An 18,226-nucleotide genomic window follows, 5' to 3' on the forward strand; every position below is an offset into this window, starting at 1 on the left:
TTATTCACCTCCTCAGGTTATTTATCATTCATCTATACATATAAACACGAGGCTCTTTGCACTTCTAACCCCTCGAAACGCTGCAGCCGCATGATGAGACTCGAACCGCCAGCTCCTGCTAAGCAGAAAGCGCCATGTATACACTATAGCCCCACTGCGTTAGAAATTTTGCTTGCATAGACGGTCTGTAAGGCGATAAAAGGGGCTAACTGGTTCCAGTTCAAACCTCTTGAGCTATGTACAGCGATGTAACAGGGAACACACCGAACAGGATGAAGCGCCGCCTAACAACTAATTTAACTTAAAACAGATGCATGTACGAAAAAGGTCACAGTTGTTGCGAGTGACCGGAGGCGCCGTCCCCAGGGTGCGCGCCTTCAACACCTAGCGGTAGCTACTGAGCTCGAGATCTCTGAGCCAGAATGGCCAACAGCACATACATTGATACATGCGTGGCGGCTTTCTTGAAGGGAGGGGATGCGTCCTTTGTACGTCCACGTTGAGTTTTTAAAAATGCGAAGCATTTCTTGGCCACCATTTGCCACTTTGAGAGTTTATCTATCTACCCGCCTACGTCTTCATCCTGTCATGGTCGTTTTGTTAACTTGGTATGTACCAAAATTGGCATAGTATGACAAGAGTGTATGACGACATAAATGATAGGCCATGACATGAATCTCATGATATTTGTGTCATGTAGGTCATGAAACAGCCGCCTACGTCTTGGTGCTTCATAGGTCAAAGAAACCTCAACTTGGCAAAAAATCGAGAATTAATGATGGTAATGGGTGCAAGTATGGTTGGTTAGTAACGATAACGATAGTAGAATAAAATAAGGACTGAATAATTACCATTACTCTGCCAAAAATGGCAATAACTCCACGAAAACAAGATTAACACTGAAGCACTGAAATGGGTTCAGACGTGGGCACTATGAGTAGGAAACACTAAGGATGATGGTAAATGTCATATTATTGATCATAACTCAGCAAAAATGACAATAACTCAGTGAAGAAAGATTAACACTCAAAAACTACTCAACTAGGTTCAAACGAGGGTACTAAGTGACGGAAACACTAAAGGATGAGGGTAGAAGTCATAGTCATGAGCATGACTTAGCAAAATGACAACGACTCTGCGAAAAATGATTTAGCACTCAAAAACTACTGAAATGGGTTTGGACATAAATGATAGGTCATGACATGAATGTCATGACATGCGTGTTATGTAGGTCAGGAAACAGCCGCCTGCGATTGGTGCTCTCGTGGTCGTTACGTTAACTTGGTAGGCTCCCCTAACACAGCTTCACATAACATCGATTCCCACAGGGCGTGGGATCTGCCGGAATTTTTTTTCCTTTACAACTTGAAATTACATTTTGGACGACTTTGGCAACAGGTCTAGTTAAACAGTGCGAAAGGGGAACATAGACAGGCGCAATTCTACGTTCCCCTTGTTTGATTCCTTTTTAGGGTTTTATGCTGTTTAACAACATGAAACACCAACTAGCCTGGTCTGCTATCTTACAACAGTTCACAGCACGACAGGTTTCATTCAGCAATTTGTCGGTCAACGCCTAAACGCATTTGGTTTAGTAACCTTTGCAATGAAGTCACTTTCAGACTGGCTAAATAAATAACAAAGCGGGCATCCCCCGTCACAGTCAGCAGCGCTGTTGTCAAGCGCAGCTGCCGTGTTTCCTTATGCCTCAAATGTGAAATTGCCACAGCAGGGTATTTCATGTCATCAGTTTTAGTACCTCATGACATGTAAAACGCACGCCATATGCACGGATTTGAAGCGCAGCGTCTCGAGGCCTGGCGTGAGAAACACTGCTTTGTCAATATGCATCAACGATATGCAAAACCCACACGGCTAATTCTCCGCACACTAGTTTGACCTAGCCAGATGAAGAACATTGCCACGAAAACAATATATCTAATTCAATTGCCAAACACGATGGTGTAGTCAAGCTGAATTCACCTACTCGAGCTGAAGCCCTCTGCCGCGATCTTGAAGGCTATCGCCATATTTTTGACTTAGGCAATCGACCCTTAGGCCAAACGTACGTCGTCACCCATCGCATAAATACTGGCGATGGGAACCCTATTCACCGACGCCCATATCATGCTGCCGCGTCGGAACGAGCAGTTAAATAGAAGTAAGCAAAAAGGATTCTTGAAAAGGACATTATCCAGCAGTTCTATAGTCCCTGGCTTATCCCGTCGTACTTGACAAAAAGAAGAATGGCACGTGGCACTTTTGTGTAGATTATCACCACCTGAACAAAATAAAGAATGACGTTTACCCTTTGCCCCGGATTCATGATGCTCTAGACTGCCTGTATGGTGCCGCCTATATTTCTTGTATTGACCTACAATCCGACTACTGGCAGATTGCCATCGACGACATGGACCGAGAGAAGATTGCATTTGTTCCCCGGACGGTCTTTATCAGTTCAAAGTCATGCCTTTCTGCCTTTGTAACACGCCGGCCACCTTCGAACGAATGATGGACACTGCTTCAGGGGTTCAAGTGGTGCACCTGTTTGTGCTAGCTGGACGACGTCATCGTTTTCTCACTAACATTCGAGACGCATCTCGATCGTCTTTCAGCGATTGTTTACGTGTACCGCCTGGCAGGCAAGCAGTTGACCTCTTCAAGATGTCCCTTCACTCGCTGCTAAATCACCGCCCTTGGACACCTCGAGGATGCAGGTGGCGTACGACCTGATCCGGACAAAATTGGCGCCGTTGCGAACTTTCCTGTCACGAAATCTACAAAGGACGTTCGCAGTTTTGTAGGGCTGTGCTCCTATTTTCGGCGCTTTATCAAACATTTTGCGTTTATTGTGCGTCCCCTTGCCGACCCCTTGAAGAAAGACGTCTCATTTTCTTGGGGTCCTGATCATGCCGCATCTTTTTCTCATCTTACTACTCTCCTTACCACGCCTCTGATCCTGGCCCATTTGGAACCGCCTGCCTCAACGGAAGTTCGAACTGATGCCAGTGGTCGCGGCATTGGAGCAGTGTTAGTACAACACCAGCGTGGACATGATCCCATTATAGCGTATGCCAGCCGACTTTTATCACCCGTCGAACGAAATTATTCAATAACTGAGCGCGAGTGCCTCTCTCTTGTGTGGGCAGTCGCAGAGTTTCGTCCGTACTTGTACGGACGCCCCTTTCCGTGTCATCACTGATCACCACGCTCTCTACTGGCTATTCTCTCTCAAGGACACCACGGGACGACTCACACGCTGGGCTACGCCTGCAAGAATACACCTTCTCCGTCGTATATAAGACGGGATGCTTGCACCAGGATGCACATTGTTTGTGCCACTATCCCGTGGAATATCAGGCAGATGTGGACGCCATCGCTTCCGTTTTTATTGTGTCACAGTTGCTTCAAATCGGCAACGAGCATCGCCGTGATCTTTTGTTACAGGCCTTCGTCGACCGGCTGGAGTGAACGCCTGGTGACACCTCTCTCTTGATGTTTTTCCTCAAGAACGGGACATTATACCGCCATAATTTTGATCCCCATGGCCCTGACCTTCTGCTCATCATTCCATCGCACATGCGTTCGACTGTCCTCTGCCACCTTCACACCGCTCCCTTGGCTGGGAACTTGGATATCTCGCGCACATACGACCGTGTACGCCATCGCTTCTGTTGGCCGGGTCTCGCCTGCTTTGTCCGGCATTACGTTGCCGCTTGTGAGCCCTGTCAGCGCCGGAAGAAGCCCTCCATGCTTCCAGCTGGATGTCTCCCGCCAATCGACGTCGGGAGCAGGAACCCTTCTTCCGCGTTGGTCTAGACCTTCTTGGGCCGTTTCCTCTCTCGGGATCCGGAAATAAATGGGTTGCCGTCGCTAACGATGGGTCGCCGTCGCTACTGATGGGTCGCCGTCGCTACCTATGGGTCGCCGTCGCTACGCGGTGCGCAATCACAGGAGCCCTCCCAGAAAATTGCGCTACAGACGTCGCTGACTTTCTACTCTACGACATCATTTTATGCAAGGTGCTCCTCGCCAATTACTAACGGACCGTGGCCGTAGCTTTCTCTCGGAAGCCATTGAGGACATCCACCACTACTGCTCGGCAAAGCACAAATTCAGCACTTTAAACCACCCGCCCACCAACGGCCTCAGGGAGCACCTCAACCGGACCATCACTGACATGCTTCCGAAGTATGTTGCAGCCGATGACCACGACTGGGATCTTCATTTACAATATGTGGTGTTCGCGTATAATTCATCGTGCCCCAACACCGATGACTATTCACCATTCCATCTCTTATATGGTCGAGAAACCGCGTTGCCCTTGGACACCTTGCTCCCCTCGCCCACACGTTCTGCCACTGAATACACCCGCCACGTGATCGCACGCACCGACCACGCGATGCAGCTCGCCCGCACCCGGAGTAACAGGCCTCATAGGAGCATCAGAGACGCCTCTATTCGGATTCAGATTTTATTAGTTCCAAAAAAGTTGTTACAACATCAATAATATACAGACAAGGGTCCCAAAGTGAAATAACTGTAGTGGGACCCTTGGTAAATAATACAAGGTGGTGGTATCTATGCACAGCAAATCAACACTATTATCAAACAACGTCGACAGATTAAATGCATTATTAGACAATTCAATTCAATCAAGCAAACACGAAACAACACGGTAAGAAAGAAACCTGAGAACAAGCATGGATGAAAACAACGTGGATGAAACCTAAGAAGTGACATTTGAGAGAGAAGTTTAAGACACACCGCCAGGATCGTAGTACAGTTATCGCAGGGAATGACATTTAAGTAACTTTTTAAAGATTTCAAGAGATGAGCATGAATTAATAATTCATTCCATAACTAATTCCAAGGAGAAATTGCTGCGAATGCAGATGTTTTTTGCCGTAATTGGTATGAACCATGGGTTACAAGAAAGTGTTATTAGCCGCAAATCTGGTTACATTTTTAATCTGCAAAAGGTCAACTGCAATGAACGGAAACGTAAGGTTATTATGAAGCAGCTTGCGGAGTAGGACAACTATGTTAAACTGGAACAAAAATATTAACATGCAAGATAGTGTACAAGCGAAGTAACACAGAAGCATTGGATTGCATAGTACTAGAAGTGATATAATGCGTATTGACTGGTTTTGGATTGATGATAAGGGGAAAGCGTACGTGTTGCCCCAGGAAACAATACCGTAATTAATGTGACTATGAATTAAAGCAAAATACAACGCTAGCAGAGCCTCACAAGAGAAAAAAGGACGAGCTTTGGTTAATGCGCGGATACCAAACGCAGTCTTCTGCTTGAGATGTTGGAAGTGACAGCGAAATGTAAGGTACAGTCAAGATGCATGCATAGAAAAGTAACATCGGTGCAAGCGGGAATTGAATTAATTCCAAGCTTTCGTTTAGGAATAAAGGTTAAAGACTAGTGAGCACTTTTAAACAACATATATTTAGTTTTTAGAGATTAAGAACCAAGTAATTGTTACTACACCTTTTCATAATGTTAGAATAGTATAGTAATGAACATGATGTGGTGTTTTATCCTGTGTTACCTGTATTATCTTTCTTTTCTTTTTTCTGTTATGTAATCCCCCCCCCCCCCCCCCCCCACTGTAATGCCTATTGAAGGCGCTGTGGGTGCTTTGGTGAATAAATAAAAAAAAATAATGTAATATTTAACTTTGAAGTAAGAGCAGTAATAGATTTATCGGATGAAGATATGGTTGTGTCATCTGCGTATATAACGCAATGATCGTAGTTGGAGGAGCTAAGAGAATCCGGAAGACCATTAATATATAGAACGAAAAGCAAAGGACCTAGAACTGAGCCCTGTGGTACACCCTGGTTAATACATTTTTTAACAGAAAAAAATATTTGCTACATGTACTGTGTAGTACCTATGATTGCCACCAGCGCGATGCGAACATTTCTTCGGGTTCTATGATGCTTCTCTTGCTTCTCAGGTCACCGACCCGCCTTGTGGGCCTTTCGGAAAAGCTGCTGTCGCGTTACACTGGTCCGTAACGTGTGGTGCGACAAGTGACCGATGTCACATATCAAATCATCCCCGCTGACCCCTTAGCGTCGTTGTCAGCTGCAAGTGACATCGCTCACGTAGCGAGACTAAAACCATATGGCGCACCTTTCACCGCGGATGTGTAGCTTAAGCACCGGGACAGTGCTTCTACTGCCGGGGTGATGATACGCAACAGCTGCCGCAGTGTGGCTGCACTGAAGAGGAGAAAGGCGACGTGTTGTCACTTCATATAGAGTCGCCATCTTGGCCTCCGTTGGCTTCCGTGTAAATAAATTGTGAATAGCCTTCGGCATCGGCTATAGGTAACAATATGATAGGAGTGACTGCTGCTGACTGACCTTCACGCGTTTTGTGGTTGCACAATCACAAAGATTGCGCAACCACCTGCACATTGCGAGAAAAAAGTGGCTAAAGCGCTGCGCTCCCGTTCCACTAAGACCCCCTAACTCGATTAGAACGGCAAAAAATCTTTTTTTTTCGGATGTGTTTGAAACACAAAGCGGCAACAAAATTGAAAGTATTGTTTCTAGCGGAGGACGCTACGATCACAGATCGCGAGCTTGGCACGCTCAGTCGCTGGATTTATTGCAGCGTAAAGACAAAAGTGCCGGGCCTAATGCGTCCGTACATCGCCAAAATGTGCATACCGTCATTTACTACTTCGTTACAGCCATGTAACAAACAGTATTTAGAAAATGAGCACTCCGGACTTACAATAGTACACCCGTAATGGCTAACAGACGACGCGAAGCACCATCAAAGCGAGGTTAAGCAAGGCGGCGATTCCGATCGAATTCTAGGCCACTATAGGGTGACCCAGCTAACGTTAACCAATCTGTTAAAAGAAAGAAAAGTCTTAAACCAGGTGCCACAAAAAATTTTAAGATCAACGGTGCTCGCTCACCACACGTCTGACGTCCGAACACTGTAGGTATCATAATCGCATGTTGCACTACATTTTCTGAACTTGTTGCGACACATCAAGACTGCCTTCCCTCGGGCTTTACACCAGCAGCAAACCACTGTTACCCTTGTGGTTCCTACAACAGCCTCAGGTACACCTCACGATTCCGGGAATTACGAAGAAGACTGGCATTTCCACAATGGCTCTACGACAGTTGACTTTGTCATTACTGAACGAGCCATATGATCAAAGAACACACATTTACACCGATGAATCTGTATCAGCCAACAGCTCCACAAGCGCTGTTATCATCCCTGCCTTACAAGTCACAGTGAAGTTCAGTGTCCCACATAACGACCTCTACGGCAACAGAACTTGCAGCCCTACGTGCCGCTGTTAATTACGTCATACAGGCAAAAAATTGGAGTACGCTTAAGCTTCGCCTTTGAAAGTAGAACGCGATAGCGTTATCGGCACCCGTTTGCATCGCATCGTTCGCATACGGCGAGTAGGCTTCAATCACTACAACACTGAAAGTGGTAAAGCCAGCTTACAAAGACCAAGCTTACACCGATCCTCTTAAAGTCGGCTTCACCTTTAAACAGGAATGCTTTGCTGGAAAAACGTGTTTCCAGGGGCAATGTAAGTGGTCTTATATTAAAATGTGAAGGCCCTAGCACCTTTTTTATTATTTTTTATTTCTTTGATATTGCTCCGACGCGCGCGCGTGTCCAAAACAAATTAGCAAGCGAAGTCCCAATTTGACCTGAGTAAGGGAGCCTACATGCAAGCGCTGCGTTTGAATGTAGGCTCCCTAACCTGCCTAGGATGCGAGCGCCATCTGGATATCATTTTCGCAACTAAAGTACCCGACCGCGCGTCTGTAGGTCTGTTTGAAATGCTGGACAAGGGATTTGTGTTTGAGTTTCCTAGTAGTAGAATTAGGTTTTCTCGTACATTAAAATTGCAATCCGACGCCGATTGGTAAACAGTCCGACGGTGAATCCGACGCCGAATGGTAAAGTCGTACTTTACCATTTTTCTGGCGGATTTCACTGTGGGAAATTCAATTTTTGTTCACCTTGCGCCACCTGGAGGGCCTGCGTGGTCGGAGTGCTTGGGGTGGTTGAGGACGATTTTCTCCGCCACTGAGCCGTCATCACAAGCCGACGCCAGTTGCCGACGCCGGATTTTCTGTGACACGGGGCCTTTAACGCTCTCGCGTTAAAACCTCGCCAAGTGGGTCATCTTGGGATTGCATTGCAGCTGCTCAGAGTCTGCAGTCAGCCCTACGAAGCAATACCCATCGACAACTGGTGTTTGAGACTAGAGGGGTTCTCCATAGAGCCGTCAAAAATGGACATTACATCATCTTCCAATGGCTTCCGGGGCACTGTGGCATCGTCGGTAATGACCTTGCTGATGATGCCGACCGGTCAGCCACTAACGAAACCCTGACCATTCCTATACCCTCATCAAGGACAGACGCTGCGCGGGGTCTTCGTTTACTTGCTCGAACCAAGACTGAAACTTCATGGAACACCCCGATTTTCTCGAACTGCCGTCTCCACCGACTGGATCCTACACTGAAGCTGCAGATTCCATCGAACTTCTCCCGCGGTGATGCAACTTTACTTTGCCGCTTCTGGTTAGGGGTGGCTTTTACGAAAGCCAACTCATTCCTTATTGGAATGTCCGACACGCCGATCTGTGATTCATGCAACTGTGAAGAGACGATCGAGCGTGTGTTGTGTTTTTGTAATCTTTATGACATCGAACGCGATGTTCTTCGGAGTGTGTTGGGCTGAATGGACAGCAGATCATTTTCAGAGAGAAATATTCTTGGATCATGGCCCCACCCGTCGCAGGCTTACAAAGTGACGCGGACATTGCTACGATTCATGAACTCGACTGGCCTCAGTGACCGATTGTGAAGTGTTGGACAACCACACGTATTCACTCTGAAAGTACCTTCTTCCCTCTCTCTCCTTTCCTCCTTTTAATCATTTTAAACCCCTTCCCCGTGTAGGGTAGCAAACCGGACGTGCGTCTGGTTGACCTCCCTGCCTTTCCTTTATTCTTTTACCTCCTCCTCCTGCACCATGATGTCGTAATCTTTATTTCTCTGTGAACAGCATCGCTAGCGTTACATGGGACACACGGTATAGCTCAAGAAGTGGTTTAGTTACTTGCTAAGGAAGCTATTTAAGGTTACATACAAAAACGACTACCCGGCAAGAAACACTAACGGTAAGTGCATGCAGTTACTTCCAATTGAATACTACCTACAACACAACACTAGAACCTATGCTATACCGCATAATATAGAAGCCCTCAAGCTTCAACGCTCATAGCATTACGGGGTCCAATAAAAGAAAACAAGACATAAGTGAAATATAATCTAACTTCAGATGTGCCAATATTCGGCATTAATTCAAATAAGCCCGCTATATAAGCGGAGTGCATAACGTTGAAGTACGTACAAATTATTGAAATTCAAGTATATGTTCAAATTGAATCAGTGAAACACCTTCCGGCACAACAATCAAGATCACAAGGAACCTTGGTCATAAGAAATAATTTTACAGAAGAGTGAAACTGGGTGGGAACACTTACGGCACACATTACCAGATCAAGACCGGCCGCTACTTCTGTCCTAGAAAATAATTATGTACAATCTTTGCTTTCTACCAGTGTACTAACATTAAGGAGCGAATCTTGGAGGTTAACAATGACGCTTGAGATGAAAATAAGTGCCATAGTTAACAGTTTTGAAGAAGGCACAGAACCTCAGTCAATGCAGAAGTTCTACAAGATTGCAGCAAAATCTGTATTCTTTACAACATGGGTAAAATCTTAACACAAGAAGAAGTGTACCAACTTCGGGACGTTATGTCTTCGCAATAAAACACAAGAGTATTGTCGCTCGCTCGCTCCATAACTTATTAAGCAGTGTTTGCGCCATAGCCCCAACTGCCACTACTTGTGTCATTATTGCGTAGACAAATTCAAAACAATCGAGCAAGGATGGTCGTCATTGGAGGACATTGAAAGTAACTTTGCCCCGACAACTTTATAGCAGTAGCCGTTCGCTTTCCATATCGATACTCTCCAGAGCGTCCCCAGAATTAATCAAACCAATGAGTCTGACAAATAAATTTTGACAGTGTGAACCTGGTTTATCAATTTTGGGGAGAATTTTCTCGGATGTGCAGAATGGGGTATTGCATTTACAAGGTGAATGTTTTCTGATATTTCTTTTTTTCCCTAAATCAGGCTGCCCGCTCTGGGAAGTGCACATTCACTGCAACATGACTGGCCACAAATGGGAGTACACGTGCCCGGGCGTCAAGCCGCAAAGATGCTTCCCTGGACGAAATACGTGCACTTGCATGGAACTCTATTTGGGGAGAAGCTCGGGTGGCAACTGCGTCTTGAAGAAACACTGCTACTGAGGCACACTTTAACCACTCGCCCGAATTATTTTATTGATTTTGATTGGTTGTAATTTTGGGGGCTATTTTGTTTACAGCTTCTTCGCAAGCAATACATGTTCAATATATAAACAATAGTTACATAAGATAATATGAAGTGAAGCGGTGCAATAAAGCAGTTTTCGCAAACGCGTGGCCATAGTAAATAGATTACACACAAAGTAGTAACAAAGTGGTGTGAATCGTCTCTTTTCTCACCTAATCAAACTATACCTGAAGAATTTCAAACATCAATAACAAAAATATTGGCAAGTCCGAGGAAGTAGACTGGTTGATAGATATTTATGAAAAAAAAGTCAGCTACAATCAGCATTTTTTTTTCTAGAGAATACATAGCCACAAAAGCGCTAGCAAACGAAGGCAAGACAATTCTGAACGTGAAGTAGGATAAACATCAACACAAAAGATATGAACAACAAAACATATCAATGGGACTTGGTAGGTGATAAACGGCATTTCTGAAACCGAAAATTACATGTTTATCACCGTAGCACTTAGAAATATTCATCTGATGAGCCAACGATCGCTCGTACAGCGATACAAATTCGAAACTCGCCTTCACCAGTATAATTCATAAGGTGCGCAACTTCTATTTGATCAATTCCTTCCGCAACTGTAACAGCGTGGACATACGTATGCAATAATACGTGAGGTCTTGTTGTGAAGATACCCTATGAACAGGCGGCTACAATCATAAACATGAGTACCGCTCACAGTAATTGGCCGACGACTATAAACTTTTTAACACGAAAGTGTTTTATGCCGGGGTCCACCAAGACTTCACTGACGTATTTCCGTCACGGAAATACGTCGAATCGAACCCACGACCTCTCGGTCCGCGACGATAGATCGCCGACCGTTTAACCCATTGCGCCACAAACGCATTTGCAGAGAGCTACACAGACGCGCCTTATATATCTAACACTCCTCCGTGTACCCGCGCTCTTGCTCGGGGCGGTGCCGCCGCCTACGAGCAGAAAAGAGAAGTACTGCATTATGACACTAACGCGCACCGACAGTGAACGCTTCGGTGGTCTCAGCACTACGACGCCTCGATGCCAGCATTCCAAGGGACGCTGGCATCAAGAAGCACTACCAACGCCAGGTGGCGTTCACCGTACTCAGCACAGCGGAGCGTGGCCTCCGCAATTAGCTCTGAAAATGTTTCTGAAGTTGATCGCGGAGGCTGCAATTACGACGCGCTGTACGCGCTGATTTGACTCGGTGACGATTCAGTTACGTGCTTTGTCTTGCGCGTTGTATTAGTGTGTCAGTTACGTGCTTCGTCTTTCGCGTTGTGCTAGCGTGTGCAGCGTAGTGCAGCTTCCATATGCACGACGGTTGCTCATGGTCATCGACGTTGGTAGTCGTGATGGAGGAGACGTGCCACCAGGCGTCAGCGTGGGTGCATCAACGCCTAAGGGCGCTTTAGCCACAAAACACCAATAGACATTATATATCAATGTGCAATAAACATTACACTACTTCTGTGAAGACACGTTTCACTTTCGTGTTCTATACCGATTCCTATATAAGAGGGATCAACCACATTTTTTAACACAAAAGTGTTTTATGCCGGGGGCCACCAAGACTTCACTGACGTATTTCCGTCACGGAAATACGTCACACAAACATACACGAACATAATACAAAGAAAGAAACCAGAAGAAAAAGTTCCACAAACATGCAAAATTTGGAAATCGAACCCACAACTTCTCGGTCCGCGACGATAGATCGCCGAGCGTTTAACCCATTGCGCCACAAACGCATTTGCAGAGAGCTACACAGACGCGCCTTATATATCTAACACTCCTCCGTGTACCCGCGCTCTTGCTCGGGGCGGTGCCGCCGCCTACGAGCAGAAAAGAGAAGTACTGCATTATGACACTAACGCGCACCGACAGTGAACGCTTCGGTGGTCTCAGCACTACGACGCCTCGATGCCAGCATTCGAAGGGACGCTGGCATCAAGAAGCACTACCAACGCCACCTAGGTGGCATTCACCGTACTCAGCACAGCGGAGCGTGGCCTCCGCAATTAGCTCTGAAAATGTTTCTGAAGTTGATCGCGGAGGCTGCAATTACGACGCGCTGTACGCGCTGATTTGACTCGGTGACGATTCAGTTACGTGCTTTGTCTTGCGCGTTGTATTAGTGTGTCAGTTACGTGCTTCGTCTTTCGCGTTGTGCTAGCGTGTGCAGCGTAGTGCAGCTTCCATATGCACGACGGTTGCTCATGGTCATCGACGTTGGTAGTCGTGATGGAGGAGACGTGCCACCAGGCGTCAGTGTGGGTGCATCAACGCCTAAGGGCGCTTTAGCCACAAAACACCAATAGACATTATATATCAATGTGCAATAAACATTACACTACTTCTGTGAAGACACGTTTCACTTTCGTGTTCTATACCGATTCCTATATAAGAGGGATCAACCACATTTTTTTTTCTCAAATAAACTGTTTTTCTGGTCAGGCAGTCGAACGTGGTTTCTTTTTCTACGACCTGTCCTTCGGTAAATGCAAAGAAAAAATTATTTGTAGAGAAACATCGGTGTCGTTAGTTTAGTTCAATGTTATCACTTTTTGCAAATTCCGATACTCTCGAACCTGTGGGTGTATTGTAAAAGAAATTAAATTATGGGGTTTTACATGCCAGAACCACGATCTGATTATGAGGCACGTCGTAGTGGGGGACTTCGGAATAATTTGGACCACCTGGGGTTCTTTAATGTGCACCTAAATCGAAGTACACGGGTGTTTTCGCAATTTGTCCCCATTGACATACGGCTGCCGTGGCCGGGATTTGATCCCCGCGGCCTCGTGCTTAGCAGCCCAACACTATAGTCGCTAAGGAACCGCGGCAGGTGGGTGTATTGTTAGGAAACTAAATAAAATAATGTAAACGGCTGATGGAGAATTCAAAAGTTGTGCCTTTCGCTCTTTTTTGTCCCGCTTCTCGCAATGTTTATGTTTTACCTTAGTTGTTCAGTTGAAGGAAAGACACTTTGCTTCCAAAAAGACACACGCAAAAATTTTAAAAGGTGGGAATTATGGGAATCCACCTAACTGTGTAAATCTGGTGAAGCGAAGCTTTCGCTGGTGCGTTCGAGGAAAAGTGTTCTCTTAAGAGACAATTTTCAAGTAGACCACATAAATATGTTGGACCTGTTTTCAACGACAAACGCTTCACTCAACGGAAATTGAGGCGCTCCAACACCGTAGACACTGACGATTAAACTAGAGTCTATCGCACTCTCTACGCACCATAACCAACTCGTCCTGTACGAAATGTTTCTCAAAGTACAGGCCTGCAGCCGTAAAACTACATGGTCCGCTACGGCTACTGTCCAGTTCGCGTTCATTAGTAATTGAGCACTCCTGTTCTGAGCCATTCCTTCGCTGCTATCGACCCAGCTCTACTTTTGCGGTTCTCGGCGGACCGTTCAAAGCTACCCTCGTGTCCAGGCACTTTATTTCGCTGTTATCGTCAGGTGTCGTCCCCCGGCGCAGTGGCACACGATGCCCGGACCGCGCCCAGTGGTAACTCAAACTCGGTGAAGCATTGTAGCGCGACCTGTGGGGCCCTTATTGCGTCGCATAAAGACAGTACATCCAAAGAGTTAATAGATGGCGCTACGTGTACGCATATGTTCGCGCGTTCGTTTTCTCACGCCTCCCCCTCTTGCTTCTCTTACGGACAAACCAATTTCACGGATGCGCTACCGCCCACCGCGTCCTTTTTTAGACAGTTGGCTCTCTGCTTTGTGTTGCATCAATTTGTGTGGTTATAATGCGAAGCATTCTTTGTGAACTACAGGCATTTTGAGTCTGTCTGTCTGTCTGTCTGTCTGTCTGTCTGTCTGTCTGTCTGTCTGTCTGTCTGTCTGTCTGTCTGTCTGTCTGTCTGTCTGTCTGTCTGTCTGTCTGTGTCTGTCTGTCTGTCTGTCTGTCTGTCTGTCTGTCTGTCTGTCTGTCTGTCTGTCTGTCTGTCTGTCTGTCTGTCTGTCTGTCTGTCTGTCTGTCTGTCTGTCTGTCTGTCTGTCTGTCTGTCTGTCTGTCTGTCTGTCTGTCTGTCTGTCTGTCTGTCTGTCTGTCTGTCTGTCTGTCTGTCTGTCTGTCTGTCTGTCTGTCTGTCTGTCTGTCTGTCTGTCTGTCTGTCTGTCTGTCTGTCTGTCTGTCTGTCTGTCTGTCTGTCTGTCTGTCTGTCTGTCCTCATACGTCGTGATGCCGTCTTGGTCGTTTCTTCAACTAGACGTTTATCAGAATATGCATGGGCGGCAGGACATGCATGCATGCATGCATGCATGACCTGACTGAATGACATGACATAAATCTCATTACATGAACAGAGATGCGCGTTCCGACATGAATGACAAGACATACAAGCGCATGTCATGTCACGACATGAATGACCTGTCACGATTGTCATGGCAGATATACATGTAATCACGTAAATCGTATGAATAATATGCTGCCTTGGCAGTTTCTTTAAGTCAATATTATATCTAGGTTTCAATGAAATGACATGCGTGTATGATCTGACAGTATAATGTGGCTCTTTGGGCGTGTTGGTATACCATAGTGATGAATTATAGCGAATATATATATACACAACGACAGCAAAGGCGACACGACAGACCAGCGCTACCATTTGACGACCTATTTGTTGTGAAAAATTCTGAAGAAGACCCGACCGGAATGACATGCCATTCTATGTCATTCTCGTTGTGTCATGCTCGCATATCTCGCAAGCCATAGCCCGATAAATATCGAGTTGAAGAAGTGACCGCTATGCCACCACCTCATGGCATTCATGTCACTCATGACAATCATGTCATAACAGGCATGTCATGTCACGCATGCGTTGCATGTCATGTCGTTTAATTCATGTCAGGGATTTCATGACCTATAATTTGTTAGAAAATGGAACTGACATGAATGACAGTCATGTTATGACATGAATAACAGACCATGCATGTCATGACATGAATCTCATAATTGAGATGACTGTATTGAATGTAATGACATGTTAAGAATTTCTTTAACTATAAGAAAACTAAAACGTTTTCTAATATGCGCTTCATGACATGTATGTGCGATATTATTTAGATGTTATGCCACGTACGTCATAAAATTATTGGCATGAATGTCATAGTCTGTATGTCGAGGCATGGCATGATTCCTATGAAAGTCATGACATGCATGCATGTATGCGCATCACGACATTGCCATGAGAAGAACTCATGCCCACCCAGTAGACTAAGTTGTCAACTAACTTGGGCCGATGACTATATGCTCGTGTTCGTGATGCCGGGATGGCCATTGCATCGTCTTTCCAGCTTAGTAATTTGACTCTCGCCTCCAATTCTCGCGAGCTACCTGCGCTCGAGCCAGGTGGCACGAGTAAGAAGATACCGGCATCTCGGCAGCAGAACACCGTTTAGTGGTTGCATTCTTTCAAACAGCGATCGAAAAGCAAGTTTCCCATGAACATTAATTTCCGAGCGCCATCGCGCCGCCTCCTCGTTCCTCCTGAAGCTCGCATCACACTTTCACATCCCTTTTCGTCGTTACCAGGTCACTTAATCAAAGAAGCCTTGCTCTTTTCTGGTGTACAGAGTCTCCGACTACGACAATGCTGCATCGAATTGCACAATGGCAGCTCAACACGGCTCGGCCAAGGAGAGCAGCTGCACACCGCCACACATCAGGATGCCTAAAAGGACAAGGGTTTTAGGTTGTGCGACTGTATTGCCGTCAAGTCACACGTTTGTGTGCTCCAAGTAATACCACGTGCCGTCAGTAAGCACTTACTTCCTTTTCCTCCCCATCGCACACCTCCATGCCGCATCGTTCACATCAATTCGACCCGTACAGAGCAATCATGCAAGCGTCGTTACTGTCATGGTCGTCTTACTGCTGTCGTCAAACACACGCAATAGCGTTAATTATAATTGACTGTAGTCGCGTCGCACACACCAATACTGGATTCAGACAAACACCATTGGTCAACCTGGTAACGGTTAGAGGAACCCCGAACAATAATGCATGGTCTTCGCATAACGTCGCTTGCCATAGTGTCCACAGGGCTGAGTGCTGGCACATGGTAAAAAATATATACGAATACAAATACAGGAAAAAAACACGAACTAGAAAACGACAATTAAGAAAAGGAACAGCTTACAATCTACAAAAGCCACGGTGAAATTAAAACAGAAAGACCGAGAACAAAAACGGACAGTTCGTGAGAGTCAGCAAAATTATTTATTCGATCGAGCCTTCAGAAGATGTGCCCTTAAAAGAAGAACCGTAATATGAGGTTTAATACTGTCGCAAAGGTAATCTAAAGTAAATATATTGTGCAGTTTAAAAAATACAAAGACAAAAGAAAGAGATGCATTTAGAGAAAAGCCATATGGCTAAAATATTAGCACAAAACAAAGGACATCGAAAGTTGGTAAACCAAGTTCTTATCTCTCGGCAAAGGCAGGATAAAGCCAAAATGAACTGAATATTAGTTATCTTGCAGAATGAAAAAAAGTTCAACTGTACAGCTAAATGTGCAAACGTAATTAAGGGCAAGTGAATAATGAAATAATCAATCAATCAATCAATCAATCATTTTTTACCCTGCCCAGGAACAACCACTAGGTCTAAGTGCTGGCGAAAGCATACAAAATAATAAATAGTAATAATTATAATATTAATAATAATCCACGGCATATCATTGCAAGCTTGTGCGATTTCTGAATAAACAGCTTGTAAGTTTGTCCGGGCGAACAGCTTACGCAGGGCGTGCAGACGCAAAACGACATTGGAGCATCGCAACGTCAGGACGACGATACGCAAGTGGCGGTCTAGCAAATCAGCGCTTCTGCCACTATGTATCAACCCTGCAGCACTTGGAAGCCGAGCAGCGGCATCCCAGTTTTGCATCCCGCGGCATTATACATCTTACGTTGCTTCCACGGCATCCTAGTACAGCGGAATCACAGATGGCCAGCGGGCGCTGGTCCGCCAGGCAGCTATTTCTCCTAAGGCCGCAATAAAAGATATATATATATATATATATATATATATATATATATATATATATATATATATATTCTCGCAGGCTATACAATGGCGCACAACAACGCCTTGAGCAAACATGTCTGTCTGTACGCACTGTGTACTGCGTAGGCAATTGCAAGTGGTGCACGCAAGGTAACATTTAACACTACATCAAGAATGTTGTATGCAATCAAAATCACCGCCAATTATCGTCAATGAACACAAACAGCACAGAAAACTTCGCTGTCATTGATTCCCCCAGTGCGTGGGTTCTGCATAGCTTTTTACGGTTTATTAGTTGTTTTCTTCAGTGAATCGTGATAATTCCCGATGGGATTATTGTTATGCCTTCCTGGTTGCTGAAAAAAAAAAGAATTTACAATGAAGAAATATGACCGATCAAATGCACACTGTTGTAATTTATTTGAAGACATGTTTTCGCAAAACGAGCAATACATCTTATACAACTAAAATCCGATTCGTAAGATCAATATTTTTTCGTCCCGTGTGCGAAGTAATGTGATGAAATGCTTATTTTTATCCAGCACAGGAAATAAGTTTGACGTCTATGCACTACACCTTTGCTGAAACATAAGTGCCATTTCAGGTGGATGCACGCTGCAAAACGTCAACGCAGCGTTGTTTAGAGTAAGAAGGAGATGTTTCATGTTTTTTTTTTTTTGAGTGAATAATGATGAGGAGAGGTCTATGGACAGAGAAGT

Source organism: Dermacentor silvarum, chromosome 4 (assembly GCF_013339745.2).
Source record: "Dermacentor silvarum isolate Dsil-2018 chromosome 4, BIME_Dsil_1.4, whole genome shotgun sequence".
NCBI lineage: Eukaryota > Metazoa > Arthropoda > Arachnida > Ixodida > Ixodidae > Dermacentor > Dermacentor silvarum.